The 16,398-nt window shown below is 51.1% G+C and overlaps 1 pseudogene; it reads right to left on the bottom strand.

Annotated features, from left to right (window-relative positions):
- Positions 1–598: 598 nt before the first annotated feature.
- Positions 599–2,579, bottom strand: LOC141421466 (small nuclear ribonucleoprotein G pseudogene; annotated as a pseudogene).
- Between the last annotated feature and the right edge of the window lie 13,819 nt (positions 2,580–16,398).

Below are 16,398 nucleotides of genomic sequence, written 5' to 3'. Positions count from 1 at the left end.
GTGTGTGTGTGTGTGTGTGTCACAGCTGGGCATCCCAGGATGGGCCCAGCTGGGCTAGTTACAAACCCAGATCTGTGTGCTGGAGACTGCTTCTGGGCCTCTGCGGGAACCGTGAAGGTCTCCTGCTTGTTCGAGGTCTCCCTAACAGGCACTTGGTTTTCCCCCAAGTGCTTTCTAAGGGAGGGAGAAAACCTATCTTGAGTACCAACACTGGACTCTGTTTTCTGTGCAGTTACTGTGAAGTTAATGTAAAAGAGAATCAGTTTTAACTTTATAACCAGCACGGTTCAGATGAAATGTGCACACTACTTGTGTGGGAGAGCATGGGAAAGGGGGATGAGGAGGAGGTCCAGGTGCCACCTGCCGTGTGGGGTCCCCAGGGCCTGCTCTGCCAGTGGTCTCACTGCTGCGCTGCCCCAGGAAGGTGATCCCAGAGGACAGCTCTTCCCACTTAGCGCTTGGCTGGGACATTTGTTTGCATGGCCAGCCTGTACACTACTAGCAATGCACGCTGTCTTCCTATTTCACACACCGTGGTCCTCACGATGACAGTGTAATAAAGCCTCCACAGGTGGAGAAGGCTGTGATTATTCCTAGGGACAGAAGGGCAGGGACTGGGGGGGGGCAGTGGGTATTTGGGACTCTGTCCCAGGTACCACCATATGTACATACCCCATGGGGTGGGCAGACTGGGATAGGGCTGATGACAGGTGACATCCCTCCTCTTTCCCCAGGATTGCCCCTACTGAAGGGACTATGGGAGAGGGAGTCCCAGGGAGACAGGGCATAGACTGGGAAGGCCGCCTGGGGTTGAGGTAGGGAGCAGCTGACCCTCAGGAGGGAACCTGAGCCGCCCCTCTTGAATCTGAGACTCAGTTGGTACCATCTTCCCAAAGGCAGCCATACATCGCTGCACCTCCACCCATCTTTGCCCTCATCTATACCTTCCTCAGGGTGGAGCTGGGCACCCAGAAGCAGAAGTTTGGGCAAGAAGTGGGCAAGGCATGAAGTCTGTGAGGCTGTTGTGCCTCCCCCACATCCTCAGGGCCCTCCCTAGTGGGTGTCTGGGCAGGCTTGGCCCCACGGCAGGAGGCTATGGTAAGGCAAAAAGCTTTCTTTCGGGTTTGTTTGGTTTTCTTGAGTATTACAAAAGTTTATTTTTTAAAAAAGTTTAATATGAAAACGCACATGACCCAGTTTTTACTTCATAGTGAAACAGGCCCTTCGGAGAGGGAATGTGGATTTCTCTGCTGAACAGTCATAATTTAAACTTGTTCCAAGGCTTCTAACATGATGGTACTATTTCCTCACATTACCACCATTCCAGTATTGCTCTGTTGCCCACTAGCTACCGTCTCCACACATTCATCTATTGCAAGATTCATGAAGGGATCACATCCCCGCAATATTCCTTGGACATGTCTGCCACCATTGAATTTCAGTGATAACTTCTTGTCCATACTTTTTATTAGCTCTGGAGGGAATACTTTACTCATGGTGTCTGCTCTGCGGGCTCCTGCACAGAGCTTTCTAGAGGCATGTTGGCTGAGCAGTTCCAGCTCCCCTCCCTGTGCCCCTCCCCCATGCTGGGGCATTAAGTCTGCCTGAGTCCTCTCTGTGGACTTCAGTTGTCTTCACCAGGCCCTCGGGCAGGTGAAGCAGAATGGCCTCCATATGTGCAGTCAGCTTCGTCCTGTCCATGCCAAAGCACCCACTCATCTTGGGAAAAGGCAAAATTGGGGCTACACTTCGTCAAAGGGGCCCTGAGGTCAGGCTGAGCTGGTACCAAAAGGGCCTGCCAGTTCTTGGGTCAGCATCCTCCTGTGGTCTTCCCAGTTCTGGTCCTCCCCTCCCCCCACCCTGCCTCCCACTGAGTCTGGATGGGAGCCACTGTCCTGCAGGGAGACCCTGTCATCTTCCCAGTTGGGCCCATGACTCAGCCCAGGCCTTCCCAGCCCAGGAGGAGGAGGCTGTTGCCATGTCAACCTACAGAGGAGAAAGGCGGTCTCCTGTCTCCTGGGAGAGGGGGCTTCCTGGGGCCCCTTCAGCCTGTTCAGCTCTGCCAAGCTGGGTTCACACTTGAGTGACTGCTGAAGTTTTCACCAAAGCTGCCAGCCCCATTCCTGGGCAGCACCTCCTGGCATCCTCCCTGGAGGCCATCCAGCCTGCCCTGTTGACTGGATGGTAAACTGAGGAACATGGAAAGACCTGGCAGTGGTCCATATTCTTACAGCCAAGTTGGTGGTAAATCCAGAACTACCCTTCCTTCCACAAACACCAGAAACCTCAGCTGTTTGCCCATAGTGCTGGGCACAGGGCCCTAATGCTTTCAGAGGCCTGGAGCCTCCCTTGGGACTGTGGCTCTGCAGGGCAGCAAGAACAATGCCAGAGGGAGTAAAAAAGTGTCCGAGAAGGCTCCCACAGGCAGTGACCTCTCAGGAGCCTCTGAGGGGACCACATTAGAAACAGGCACAAGACCAGGTTGGTCCAGTGCAAATGTGCACTGGGGTGAGAGGTCTTGCGAGCAGATGAGGACATGGGGTGGGCCAAGACAGCTCTGAGGAAGCCTGCCAGGTGTGAAGCAGCGACAGCCAAGAGCCAGCCCCTCTTCCCCCTGCCCCACCTTCCCAGACCTTGGCCTTGGGAGCACTGAGCTACCTACTTTAATGTCCATCTGCTCTGATCCCTTTCCAGTGTTCATAAATAGCACCAAATCCTTCCCGGGCACAGGCTGGTTCTACAGACACCCCCAAGGAACCTGGGACAAATGGAGTAGGTATGCCTCTACACCTGACCCTCACAAGTGTTAAGGGGTGAACATTAAGTCCCTTTGGAACTCTACCCTGGTCTTCCATAGCTTCTTTCCTCCCACCTCAGTCCCATCTTCCCTTCACCAGACAGCCCAGACGACATTGTCATTATCATGATCACCACCACCTTGACTTCTACATCCACCACTATCTCCATCACCTCCCTCATCACCATCACCTCCCTCATCACCATCAACTTCTACCATCACCTCCGTCACGACTTCCACCTTTTTCCCTACCTCCATCTCCACCACTTACATCTCTACCTACATCACCTCCACCTCCACCATCACAACAAATAACCATCACCTCTACATGCACCACCACCACCTCCATCACTACCTCCACCTCCACCCCTCCCTATACTGACAAAGCAGGTCTGCATCCCTGTGCAGCAGGCCTGTGCCTCTCCCTACTGATTCCCACTAGGACCAACTAGAACATGCTATGGAAAGAGGCCTCTGTTAGTCACAGTAGCTTCTATGGCTCATGGGACCTCCCAGTTGTATCCATCAGCCAGATGTAATGCCCTGATACGCTTTCCTGCTTCAGTGTTCTCACTTGTAAGATGGAATAAAAGGCCACCTGTGAGGAGTAGATATTGGAACACCAATGAGCACAGTCAGGGGCTCTAGGTATTGTCCACAAATGTTGCATCTGCTCCATTCCTTCCTCTGGGACCAACACAGGTCAGAACAGAGCCCAGGCTGGAAAGACTGGCAAGGGGCCTGTCAGGGCACACCAAGTCATCCCGGAGTGTTGGTTGTAGTAGGACTTACGGGACTACAGTGCAAGGACCACTGCTACTGGCCTGGCTTGGCTCATCCCATCACTTGGGAAGGCCGGCTTGTTGTCTCTCCCCTCTCTTCCCTGCAGCTGTTAAAAAGGATGATGGGGTATCCCATGACTGCAGCTCAGGGTCTAAGAACAGCTGGCTGGAGGGCTGGTGCAGCTCCAGTTCCAGAATGGCAGTGGCAGAAAGTGCTGTTTGTAGGGCTGCAGAGCTGGTGGCTGGGGCAGAGGAAGAGGTGGCTCAGAGACCCTGGGGTCACCAAGGACACCAGACCAGGATGCCATGGCCTGGAGCCCTACCCACCCACCCAGCTCCATACCTTAGTGACATGTGGCCCCTCAGAGAAACCAATAGGCCAGGAGTTCAGGGACTCCCCTCACTGAATTGTATCTACATACAGGGAAGCATTGTCCCTGCCTCCATCTTAAGCAGGTGGCCGGGCCTTGTTTCTGCATTGGCCATACTTGTCTACCCAGGCTCCATGACAAAGCCACAGGCAGGGCACTAGAAATGTATGAAATGTATGTCTCAGTTCTGGAGGCTCCAAGTCCCAGATCAAAGTGTTGGCAGGTTGGTTTCTCTGGAGTCTCTCCCTGTGTGGATTTCATCTTCTCCCTGTGCCTCACAGGGTCATTCTTCTGTGTGTCTGTGTCCTGATCTCTTATAAGGACCAGTCACACCGGCTTTTCTTCAGTCACCTCTTTAAAGGCCCTTTCTCCAAATGCAGGCACATTCTGAGGTCCTGGAGATTAGGACTTTAACGTGAATTGTGGGGGAGGCAGAGCTCGAAACTATCCTGTCTCTGCTCATGTCAGGACGAGGCCCTATAGTTTTTCCTGTCCAATTTGTTGTTTCCATTTTTTCCCTATAAAGTACCAGGCACACCCATGGGCAGTCAGGCACAGACCTGGGGGATATCACCCTCCTAAGGGAGCCCAGGTCTGACCCCTTTCCCATACCATCCAGTGACATGCCAGGCCTTGAATAGAGCAGACAGCCTGTGTGTAATGGGCAGAGACCTCTTTGTGCCCCCTCCTCCCAGACTAGTCATGTACCTTGGGACTCTATCTGACTGTCTTTCACAGGCTCTGTTCCCCCCACAGTCTCCATCTGCCTCCACCAGCCAGGCCAAGAAGGTAGGTGGGAACATGGCCTGGCCTGCACTGCTTCTCACTTCTGCCTCTGTGCCTTGAGTCTTCAGTCCTTATTTTGTGCCAGCTTGACCAAACCAAAGCTCCTTCCCTATGCATCTCACAGCAAGGGGAGGACACATGTCTCCAGGACATATGCCAGTGAGTTCTGCCTCATCATACTAAATATAGTAAGAGAATGTAAGATAAGCCCATGTGGAAAGTCATAATGCTGGAGTAGCTTGGCTGGACTAAGCTCCCTGGATAACGAGGATAAATTCTTGATAGAAATACACGTTTAAAAAAGTGATGGGAAGGCACCGGCGAGCAGGTAAGAGGGAGCAGGCAGAAATTGGGAGTAGGCCCTAAGAAAAGAAACCACAGCCAAGTGGGACACTTGTTTGTGACTATGAAGGAACACTTGATAGGCACCTCCTGGTGCCTGCTACTTCCAGGAGTTGTCCTTGGCTAAGTGGCTTCTGCTTCCCCTCCCGCTGCACAGCACTCTAAAGAAAAGCCACACCTACACGATTAAGATGTTAATGTTAAATAACCTTTCTTTAGAATCACAGAGCCCAGAACCTCTGGTGACCTTCAGATCACCGCACAACTGCCAAGCCCTCCTTGTTCTTTAATCCTCTGCATTGACTAACACAAAGCATATAAACTGCTGAGATGTGACTTACAGAAAATACCAGAACAGCCCCAGGAGGTTGTAATGATCTGGCCAGAGGAGGGGAAAACAGAGACTCACAGCCTGGAGGAGGAAGATCCCCTTGCTCAGCACCTGGTGTCCTGGCCACTATCCCTGCGTCTCCTTTCCCTCCCTGTCATGAAGCCAAGTTCCCCAAGAAGGTACTTTGAGGATGATGTCCCTCCACTACCCAGGGCTGTCCCATGATTTCCTTCCTGTCACCTCTCCCTCTTCACTTACAAGGAGCAAGCAGACAGACAGTCATGGGAAAGGCTAATAAACTCATGGGAAAAAAAAAAAGAAACCCAATGCTCAACACCACCGGTCACCAGGAAATGTAAATTAGAGCCTTGGTGAGATACCACCACACACTATTCTGAAACAAAGAGACCACAACACTAAGCAGCATGGTCAGGTGGGGCTGCTGGAACACTGCACTGCTGGCCAGACTCGCAAAATGACACAACCACCTTGTCTGGTGTTTTGCTGTTGTTTGGAGGTTTTTGGGTTTTGTTTGTTTGTTTTGCAGTCCTAGGGCTTGAACACAGAACCTACACCTTAAGCCACTCCACCAGTCCTTTTTTGTGTTTTTTTCAAGATAGGGTCTTACAGACTGTTTTCCTGGGCTGGTTTCGAACTGCAATTCTCCTGGTTTCGAACTGCAATTCTCCTGATCTCTGCCTCCTGAGTAGCTAGGATTACAGGCGTGAGCTGCCAGCGCCCGGCCTGATTGGGAATTTCTAATGAAGTTAAATATACACCTGTCATTTGACAGAATTCTGTCAGTGGGTATTATCCAGGAGAGAAATGAAAAGTTCACCCACAAAAAGACTTGTACTCAAATACATAGTGGCTTTAGCCAATATTGCCAAAAAGCCGGAACTACCTGCCTGCCCATCTACAGAAGGAAGGAGAATGGATACACTAACTGCAGACTCTTCACATAATGGAAAATTGTGCAACAATGAAAAGGAGCCAGTCATACACAGGTGGACCTCACTGTAGTGAGGAGAAGAAGCCAGACACTTGTGCAGACTGATTGTGCTTGTCTGGGGTCCCCGCACAGGCAGAATGTGCTAGGGGCAGGAAGACTGGGATAGCAGATGCTCAGAGCCGAGAATAGAGACCCGATTCAGAAGGATATGGGGGATCCCCAGGTTCGTGGGCATTTCTACATTTTCTAGGAGTGAGTTACACAGGTGTAGCCATTTGTTAAAATTTCCAGTTGAGATTTTACATTTCAATGCATAGTCATAAAAAAACTAAAATTAGTCACGGGAGGACAAGGAGCAGCTACAGCTCCAACTACCCCCACCAAGGTCAGCAGGAGGGTCATTGCTGAAATTGGGGCTGGGTAGGGGAGTTTATTGTACTTAAAACTTCTGGTACAGTTTGAAATTTTCCACAGTAAAATATTTAGAGGGAAAAATACATAAAGAAGGCATTTTGCATTAGACTGGCAAAAACTGTGTCTTGTTCAGTTGGTCTACTGTTACACCATACTACAAGCTGGGGCCAGCAGATCTGGTGTCTGCTGAGGGCAGCTTTCTGGTAACTTTACAGTGTGGAACGCTCACTCTTGTCTGTCTCTCTTTCTCTCTCTCTTTTTTTGTTTTCTTTCTGTGGTTGTGCTGGGGATGGAACCAGGGCCTTGTACATGCTAGGCAAGTGCTCAGTCACTGAGCCATATCCCCAACTTGTTGGTATTTTTTGTTTTTGTTTTTGTTTTTTTTCAGTACTGGGGCTTGAACTCAAGGCCTCATACTTGCTAGGCAGGCACTGTACCACTATGAGCCAGTGCTTCAGCCCTTTTTTGTGCTGGGTATTTTCGAGATAGGGTCTTGTGAACTGGCTTCAAACCACGATCTTCCTGAGTTGCTAGGATTATAGGTATAATCCACTAGCATCTGACATTTTTTTTGTGTGTATGACAGGGTAATATTATATAGCCCAGGTTGGCCTAGAACTCATGATCTTTCTGCCTCAGCCTCTCAGCCCAAGTGCTGGGATTACAGGCATGTACCACCATACCTGGTTTCTTTCTTATAAGGACACCAATAGCATCTACATGAGCTCTATTCTCATGACCTCATCTCAACTTCATCACTTCTTAAACACTCCATCTCCAAACACCATCACATATGAATCACATGTGAAGTCAACGAACACAAACTCACAGTCCCTAAGTTTGAAACATACTTTACTGGCGAGGTTTTCAGGTACTCTAATTTATTACTATAGAGTCTAAATTGGCACCCATTTCCCCTCCAAGTACTATCCAGGCCCAACCCTGCTTAGATTCTGAGATCACATGAGATCAGGCGCATTCAGGGTGGTATGGTGGACGATTTGATCATTGCTGTCCACATTACAATTGCACAAATGCTTTGACCCAACAGTCCTGAGAACTGGCCTGTAGGTAAACGTGCACAAGTGTGGGGTGATTTGTTCGGCACAGCAAAAGTCTGGAAAAGGCTTACATGTTCACTGACAGGGACCTGCTACATAATAAATCAGTCCATCCAGTGAATGGAATAAGATACCCCATAAGGACAAGCGCTCTGTATGTGAGGATGGTGTGCGATGACTCCCAAAAGATAGTAAGTAAAGTTTCAAAATGGAGAATGTGACCATATGCTCTCCTCCCTTGATGTACACATACATATAAAATGTTTCTGGATAGATATTAAAGGAATTCTTAGCTACAAATAGGAAGGGAACTTGGTGAATGAAAGATAAGGAAGAGAGGTTGTCTTTTAAACTTCTGCAGCACGTTACCAGTCATTAATTGCCAACTTAGTGAATTAGGTTGAAATTTAAAATGTCTTCCCTTATCCCAGTCTTCTCTATTTTTCTGCTCTTGCCAGCAAGACTTCTCACACGACTGGGTTAATTGTGTGGCTTTATTTCCTTTTTCCTTAACTATTATGGTTTAATCTTTGTCATTAGAAGATAGAAACTGAGGAGTGGGGACATAGCCCAGTGGTAGTGTGCACTTTGGTTTGTTCATGGTACTGAGGCTTGAACTAAGGGCCAACACCTTGAGCCACTCCATCAGCCCTTCTTTGTGGATTTTTTTGAGATAGGGTCTTGTGAACTATTTGCCCATGCTGGCTTCAAACCTTTATTTTCTTGATCTCTCCAGAATTAGACACGAGCCCACCAGTGCTGAGTGGTAGTGTGCACTTTGCATAGAAGAGGTTCTATCCCCAGCACCCCCAACCCCACAGCCCCTGCATTTAGATAACTACTGTTATAGTAAGTTTCCTGCATACCCATCCATGTTTCTTTTTGTAGGTGCAAGTTATCACCCCCTCATTTCTACCCCCCAGATATGCTGCCTGCACCTTTATTTTTTCACTTAAAAACGTATTTGCCCCTCCATGTCAGCACCTAAGCGCTCCTTGTCCCTTTCATATCTGTGCTCCTGCACCTCCAGCTTCACAGCAGGGATGCACCATCCTGCCTATTACTGACATCTGTCAGTCAGCAATCTTCTAGTGGTGGTCTCCTGAGTTGCTTCCAGTTTTGCCACTGTAAATCGCTGTCACAAACAGCCCTGAATAGCACTGGGTGGTACACATGCAGGTCCTCAGGTGTCAAGCCGGGGAAGTTTGGTCCCTTCTCCCTCAGGGAGCCAAAATGCCTCCGGAGGTGACAGCTGTATCTCCAGGTCGCTGGCACCCTGTTCCCTGCAACCCTGCCTATTATCCCTTTCCACCTCCTCAGGCTCTTCCAGGCTCCTTCACCCCTACCCTACACCTTCAGGCATTCCCCAGGCTTCAGACATGACTCCGTCTCTCTTTTTTCAGTGCTGGGAATTGAACCCAAGGCCTGTTGTATGCTAGGCAAGCGCTCTACCACTGAGTACATCCCCAGCCCACCAGGCTCTCTTCAGAGAGTCTCTCCTCTTACCAGTTTCCTAAAGGTGCTCACCTGCTCCAGTGTGAGCCACCTCTTCCTGGGGACTCCTAAATGGACAATGCCGGCAGAGGGCCCTGCTCTGAATCCAGGACCTAACACAGCATCTGTCACATCTCAGGAGAATGTCACAGGAGCACAAACTGGACCAACCCCCTCCCCTAGAACTGGATGGCGTAAATGAAACCACTAAGGTGCCTGGGATTGTGGACTCTTGTCTGCAGAATGTGCCTTGAATCTCTCCATTTGCGCTAACACCCCAGCCCTAGTCAGAGGTGCCTTTCACACAATTATGGAGCGATCTTATGATATTAATTGATCTTATCAGTTGCCTTCTTATTAGCACTCTCGCCCCGACTGCCCTGTGGCTCCTCCTAGGAGGAAGGTCCCAGCTTCCACTTTCTCCATAAAATGACCTCACCTTCTAAACCGTTGCTGCCCACCACATGGGGCCTTTGCACTTGCTCATCATTGGGAGCAGGGAAGGAGAAAGGCTCAAGGCTCCTCTACCAACTCTTCGCAGCTGGAAAGCTGTGGGCCAGAGACCTGGGGGTTCTGGGGAGTTAGAAGCCTGGTGGCCGGAGGAACTTGGGGGTAAGGGTGACCCCTCTGGCCTCTCGCCTCCTTCGCACTGTACTCAGACCTGCGTAGCTTCCCGTCGCTCGATAAGGCTCGGGAGGCGGGGGCTCTTCCCACCCTGCTTTCCCCGCTGCCACTGAAGTCAGATGCCTGCGACGAATGGCGGAAGGCTGGACATCCGGCTACCCGAAAGGAGTCGGCGCAGCCCTAGCCGGACCCAGCACCAGGAAGCAGCGGCTCTGAGACTGTGCAAGGGCCGGAAGCCGAACCGCGCGTGCGCATCCCCATCGCGCAGGCGCACTCCTGCTACAGCCCTCCCCTGTCACGTGGGAGCCCAGGGCGGTGTCGCTCCCACAGCGTCCGACGGAAGCTCGAGCCGTAGGGAAAGAGGTTCTGCTTGGGCCGGGCCTCTTACGACGTGACGTCATTTCATTGTTCATTCGGTCGACCCCATGTTGACCTTGCACTGTCCCACTTAGCTTCCTGCAGGTGCGCTGCACAAGGGCAGAGACTGCATGTGATTGGTTCACCTTTTGTTTTTGGTGGAGCTGAGGTTTGTACCCAAGGCCTTGAGCTTGCTAGGTAGGTGCCGTACCATTTGAGCCACACCCCAGCTCTGGGCCCACCTTTCAGGAAAGTGTTCTTGGTGTTAACCTGCTGGCTGCTTAGCTTGGCTTGGCACCATGATGTTGCAGCCAGATGACATGAAGCTCGGGTGGGCGCGGATTTCTCCCCAGAGTGGGGGATAGATAAGATGGAGGAGAATTCTGATTTCATCTCAAAGCCAAGGTACAGCTGGGTGCCTGTAGCTCATGCCTGTAATTCTAGCTATTTGGGAGGCATCTAGGGCCCGAGGTCAGGCTAGGCAAATAGTTCAAAAGACTGCATCTCCAAAATAATCATAGTAAAATAGACTGGATATGTGGCTCAAGTTGTGGGGCACCTGCTTTGCAAGCACAAAGCCTTAAGTTCAAATCCCAGTTTGACAAAAAAAAAAAAAAAAAGCCAAGTTACTGTAAGTCTTGGAGGAAAATTACGCTACTTTAGAGTAGAGTTGTATCGTCATCAGAGAGCTGGCTTTGGTACAAATAGGAATCTGAAATGTTGCATTCCCTTATCTACAAAGAGTTAACAACCTCCTACAGGCTGACATCTCTGCAATCAGCTCCTTCACCTCCATCCCCACAGCTGCCTTCCAGCAGTCTCTATATCTCTTCTCCCCTTTCCTCCAGTTATTTCTAAAGAAGCAAGTTTAATCATGTCACTCACTTGTTTAAAACCTCTTTTAACTAAGATAGATGGATTACTGGATGGTTGAAGGTGCTTATGTGGCTGTGTGGATGGATGAATAACTGGGTGGATAATATATCCTTACAAGCGCTTTGAGCTTCACATAGCGTTGGTTGTGAGGCCAGCGTGGCTGGTGGTAACTCAGCAGTTTATTGATGTCAGGAACAGCATCTTTACAATTCTGTGGCTTTTCTCTCATGGTCATGAGAAGGTTGCCACAGCTCCAAATGCCACATTATGTTCAGGCTAGGAGAAAGGGGATAGAACAGTGAGTCTGTCTCATTAATAAACAAAATTCTCAGAGGTTCCCCAGTAGGCTTCCACCAACGTCTCTCTGGCCAGAACTAAGATGAATGTCCAACACTACTGTACACTGTTCCAAAAGGTAGGCACTAAGCTTTCCCAGTGTTTATGATGAAAAGGCAGAGGGACATGAGAGTGGAGCTAAATGGTGGTAGATATGTGTCATCATGGCTTTATTGATTTCCAGCCTTGAACCTCAATCCTCCCAATCTTTGCCTCCCACATAGCTGAGATTACAGATTTGAACACTGCTCTTGGCCCTAACGAGGGACATCATAGGCACATAAGGAGGAGCACCATGCACAGTCAGGCTTCTCCAAGTAGCTATGAGAGATTTACCTGGGCATTGGCCCACATGAGTATGGAAGTCGAGAAGTCCCACTCTCTGTGTCTGCAGGCCAGGGGGGAGGAAAGGCTGTTGTGCTTCAGTCAGCCTGAAATTCCAGGAACCAGGCTGATGGATGTCCTGGCTCACAAAGAAACAGTTGGCCCTTGTCCAGGTCTTTGCTCTGTCCAGGTCTTTGCTCTGTCCAGGTCTTCACGGATCAGGCGATGCTATGCCTTGGGGAGGGTGATCTCTCCTTTGTCCCCCCAACCTCTGTTCAAAGGCCAGCCTCTCCCAGAGACCTCTTCACAGTCACACGCAGAAATCATATCACCATCTAGCAGGCATCCCTGAAGGTAGCCAGTGACACATGACCACTGGGGCAGAGAATGAGGTACTGCGATGGCAAGACAAGACAGCAGGATTGATGGAGCGCAGAAACAGGGAGGCAGAAAGGATACTCCCCTGGAGCCTTAAGAGATCCCAGGCCTGCAGACATCTTGACTTCACACTTGCAGCTTCCAGACTGAAAGAGTACCTTTCTGCTATTTGAAGCCATCCAGCTTGTGGTCTTTTGTTACAGTAGCCACAGGACACTAACAGAGCGACTAAGACCCCAGCCGAACCCCAGGCAACATCTGGCAAGTGCAAGCAAGGTGGATCAGCAGCCACGTCCCATTGTGACTTTGCCTGGTGCTGAGGTTCCCACATTTTAAAGACAGCTCTGCAGTGCATCCAGACCCCTCCACAGAGCCTGTCCACCCACAGCAGCCTCAACCAGCCCCTCATGCTCCCTGTCCTGTCTGTGGAAGACAAGGGGGTCAGAGTCCTTGACCTCCTCACAGGGACTGCAGCCATCAGGGAAGAGGTGCCTTCTACCCCCATGTCCCCTAAGGCAGATCAAAGGTCCCATTGCAGGACCAAAGGTCAGGGGACAGCTCTGCCATGTGGAAGCAGTTCATAGGGGGCTGAAGGTAGGCTCTCCAGCAAAACACAGGGACAATGCTCACTCTCCCCCTGGGAATTTTTTTTTTGGAAGAGGGGCTGGGGTTTGAACTCAGGGCTTTCTACTTGCAAAGAAGGCACTCTACTGCTTGAGCCACACCTCCAGTCCATTTTGCTCTGGTTATTTTAGAGATGGAGGTCTCATGAGCTATGTACCAGGGCTGGCCTAGAACTGCAATCCTCCCGATCTGAGCCTCCCAAGTTGCTAGGATTATAGGCGTGAGCTACTGATGCCCAACCTTCCCAGGGGCTTCTGAGAGAGAGGGCCTGGTAGAATATCAGATGCCCAAGGGGTGAGGAGGCCTGTAGGTTGGGAGGTTCAAGGGGTGGGGTATATGGACTGGGGGATTTGTGGCAGCAGCAGCTTTGGCACCGACCAGGACACATAATCATCTGCTCCAGCCCCATCCAGGAGAGCTGTTTACAGAGTTGAGGCAGGATTGGGGAGCAACCTGGAGTTGCCAGGTGCCCAGAGACCAGCCAGAGTGAGAGTCCAGGAGGGGCTGACCTTGACCTGAGGGATGAGAGAAATGCTCAGCGGGAGGAAAGGGAGTGGGCCACCTACAAGTGCTGGCCTCCGCCTGTACCTCTTCTCTGCTTAGCACATGCTTCTCCCACTGCTTATTCCACCCTGCACCTGGAGGGTCTCCCCAGGAAGTGCCCACCCCTAGCCTGGACATCCATCTCTGCCCACTCAAGCCTCGCTGCACATACCAGCCTTGTGATCCCCCAGAAGATAGGCCAGAAGAAGGGGCATTGCCCCCCAGAAAGCAGCTCCAGACTGGGGACCAGGAGTCCTGGAACCCAGAGCAAGCTCTAGAGGGAAGCAACCAGGCTCCAAGGGAAGTGTCCCCTGAGCTGGAGGAAGGTCACAGCAGGGGCTTGGATGGATGGGCCTCAGGACCTAGGCCAGCATCAGGAGCAGGTCATGGGCCAAGGTCATCAATGACAGCTACTATATTCCTTTGCTAATGCTGCTGTAACAAAGGGCCACGGACCAGTGGCTTATACAGCAGCAATTTATTATCTCAGCCCTGGAAGCCCAAGTCCAAGATCAAGGTGTGGCCGGCAGCTTCCTTCCGAGGCTGTCCCGGGCGTCACCCACTTGTGGGGTTTGCCCAGCATTGTTAGCTTTCCTTGGTGATGAGAAGCAGCATCCAACTCTGCCCCATCTTCATACAGCATCCTCCCTGGGTGCTGTCAGCTTCCACATGTCCCATTTTCATGAGGACACTAGTTGCATGGGACAAAGGGCCACCCTCTTCCAGGGTGGCTCCTCCTGACTGATTCCACTTCCAAGGACTCCATTCCCGAGCGAGGACACAATCTGAGGTTCTGGGGCTCAAGCTTCAACATGTGAACTTCTGGGGACACAGTTCAACCCCTAACAGCTCCCCTCTCCTCCAGGTAGTCACATGCCATCTCTCCACCAAGCTTAGCACTTGGCATTTCTCATCAGATGGGGACTCAGACCCTCATATACAGGCTCTGAGCCTTCAGGGCTCTGTCTTTGTGGTGCCATGGTTTGACCTTCACACTGGACATGTGAACATGAAGTGGCACCCTGGACTCCTGGGTTCCCTGACACAATGCTCCCTCCCACTCAGGCAAGGCTGTTCTGGTCATTCTGAGATCACGATCATTTTCTTGGCTGGTGCAACAGCTCCTTCTCCAGCTGTCACTGATAGCAGAAGGACACCAGGTGGTTGAGGGTAATCTCTGCTCCAGTGCAGGGAAAGACCTGGCCTTCCTAAAGAACTGAGGACCAGGCCTGCCTTCCTGCAATGCCACATTGAGGGAAGAAAATATCCGTCAGCAATGCTCCATGCCCTAGTGAGGTTGAGGCTGCTTCTCCTTGTGTTCTGGTGGTGGAAATCTCGTCCTCTGTGGGTCCATTCTGCAGGGTGCCTATCAGTATGGGGTGTGGGCTCCCAATGGGCCTTGCCTGAGCCTCTGAAGCCATCCTCCATCCCACCAGGCCCTGCTTCTGGGTGAAGGTCATGGACAAGATGGTAACTCACAGCTTGAGCTGTTGCCTACTTGCTTCCCTCTGAAACAAACCACTGGCTGCAAATATCCCTTGTGTGGAACCAACACAGAGCAAGGCCAGGCAGCAGGAGGGTGCAGGCAGCAGGGCAATATGTATGACCCTGACTCCTGGGAGAACAGACCCTGACTGGTCCCTGAGGGATGGGATCCAGTGTATTCTACTTGCTCTCCCATAAGTGATCGTTCTGCATTGGGGTTCAGACATTGACTGCTCTTTGTGACATGGTGCTCTGTAGTCAGTGCCACTGAAGAGCTGGGGCCTGTGGTCTGCCACAGTGCCTGCTACCTTGGCCACTTTGTGTGAGAATTGCAGTGGCTTGTTGAGGAGGGACTGATATCACAGGTGTCATTTTTTTCTCCTCGAGAGCCTCTTCTGCAGGCTATGCTTTTGGTGGAATTTTTGTGGAATGCAAATGTCCTCAGTCTGTGCATCTTAAGGGTCTTGTTAGCATGCCCCTCCCCCAACACACACCATCTTCCCACCTGTGAGCTGCACCCCATTAGTCACCATAAATCTGCTCTATGCTCTCCTTTCCTGGCAGGAGAGGTGGACAATGGAAGCGCTGTCTGAACACTGAGCCACCCCAGTCTGCCCTCCACCATCATCCCTGAGCATCCCTGGCAGGGCTGCCCCCTGGGGGCCGTGGTGCTAGCTTCTCTCAGACCTTTGCATAGACCAGTTCTGTGTTTTTGCTCTTCTGTTAACCAGCCACACGGGTGCCCCATGAGGCCGTGCACACACCAAGGGAGATGAGGTTAAGCAGCAGGCATCGGCACCAGGAGAGCGGTGCCATATGTTTCTGCGGATGTTTGTGCCTTCCAGACCCGCTCAGGCCTAGCTCATCTATGTGGTTTCCATTTAATGATAGGAATGCTGCTGTGCATGTTTAATTTTATGTTTGTGCAAATCAAACATCACCCTGTGCACCATGAGCAGCTCTTGGAGCTGGTTGGTGTCCTCCAATTCCATCCTTGAGGCCCAGTGGCTAAGCTAGTGGCTTGACTCAGATGTATGACAGTTGTCAGCTGAGACGGGCAGGACTCCACTGTAAACTTCTAGGGTCTTCCTTGTGATTCTCCTCCTGTGATGGCTCCATGTGGAATCCATATCTTCTCTGGTACTCTAGATAGAACTAGTTCCCAGAGGTCACAGTTCTCCCTCATGGCAGGACAGCCTGGATCCCAATCTGGATGTGGGTCCAGACCCACTGAAGATCTCAGTTGCAGCCAGACGTGGATGGTTCACACCTGTAATCCTAGCTACTCAGGAGGCAGAGATCAGGAGGATTGTGGATCGAAGCCAGCCCTGGACAAATAGTTCTGAGACCCTATCTCAAAAAACCCATCACAAAACAAGGCTGGTGGAGTGGCTCAAGTGATAAAACACCTGCCTAGCAAGTGCGAGGCCCTGAGTTCCAACCCAGTACCACCCCCACCCCCACCCCCAAAAAAGAGTTCAATAGCTTGGAAATCTATGTCCCATGTGTATATCCTGCTCA

The sequence above is a fragment of the Castor canadensis genome, chromosome 3, assembly GCF_047511655.1.
Source record: "Castor canadensis chromosome 3, mCasCan1.hap1v2, whole genome shotgun sequence".
In the NCBI taxonomy this organism is placed as follows: domain Eukaryota; kingdom Metazoa; phylum Chordata; class Mammalia; order Rodentia; family Castoridae; genus Castor; species Castor canadensis.
Note: the sequence above shows the minus strand (reverse complement) of the source record. Positions and strands in the feature narration are given on the sequence as shown.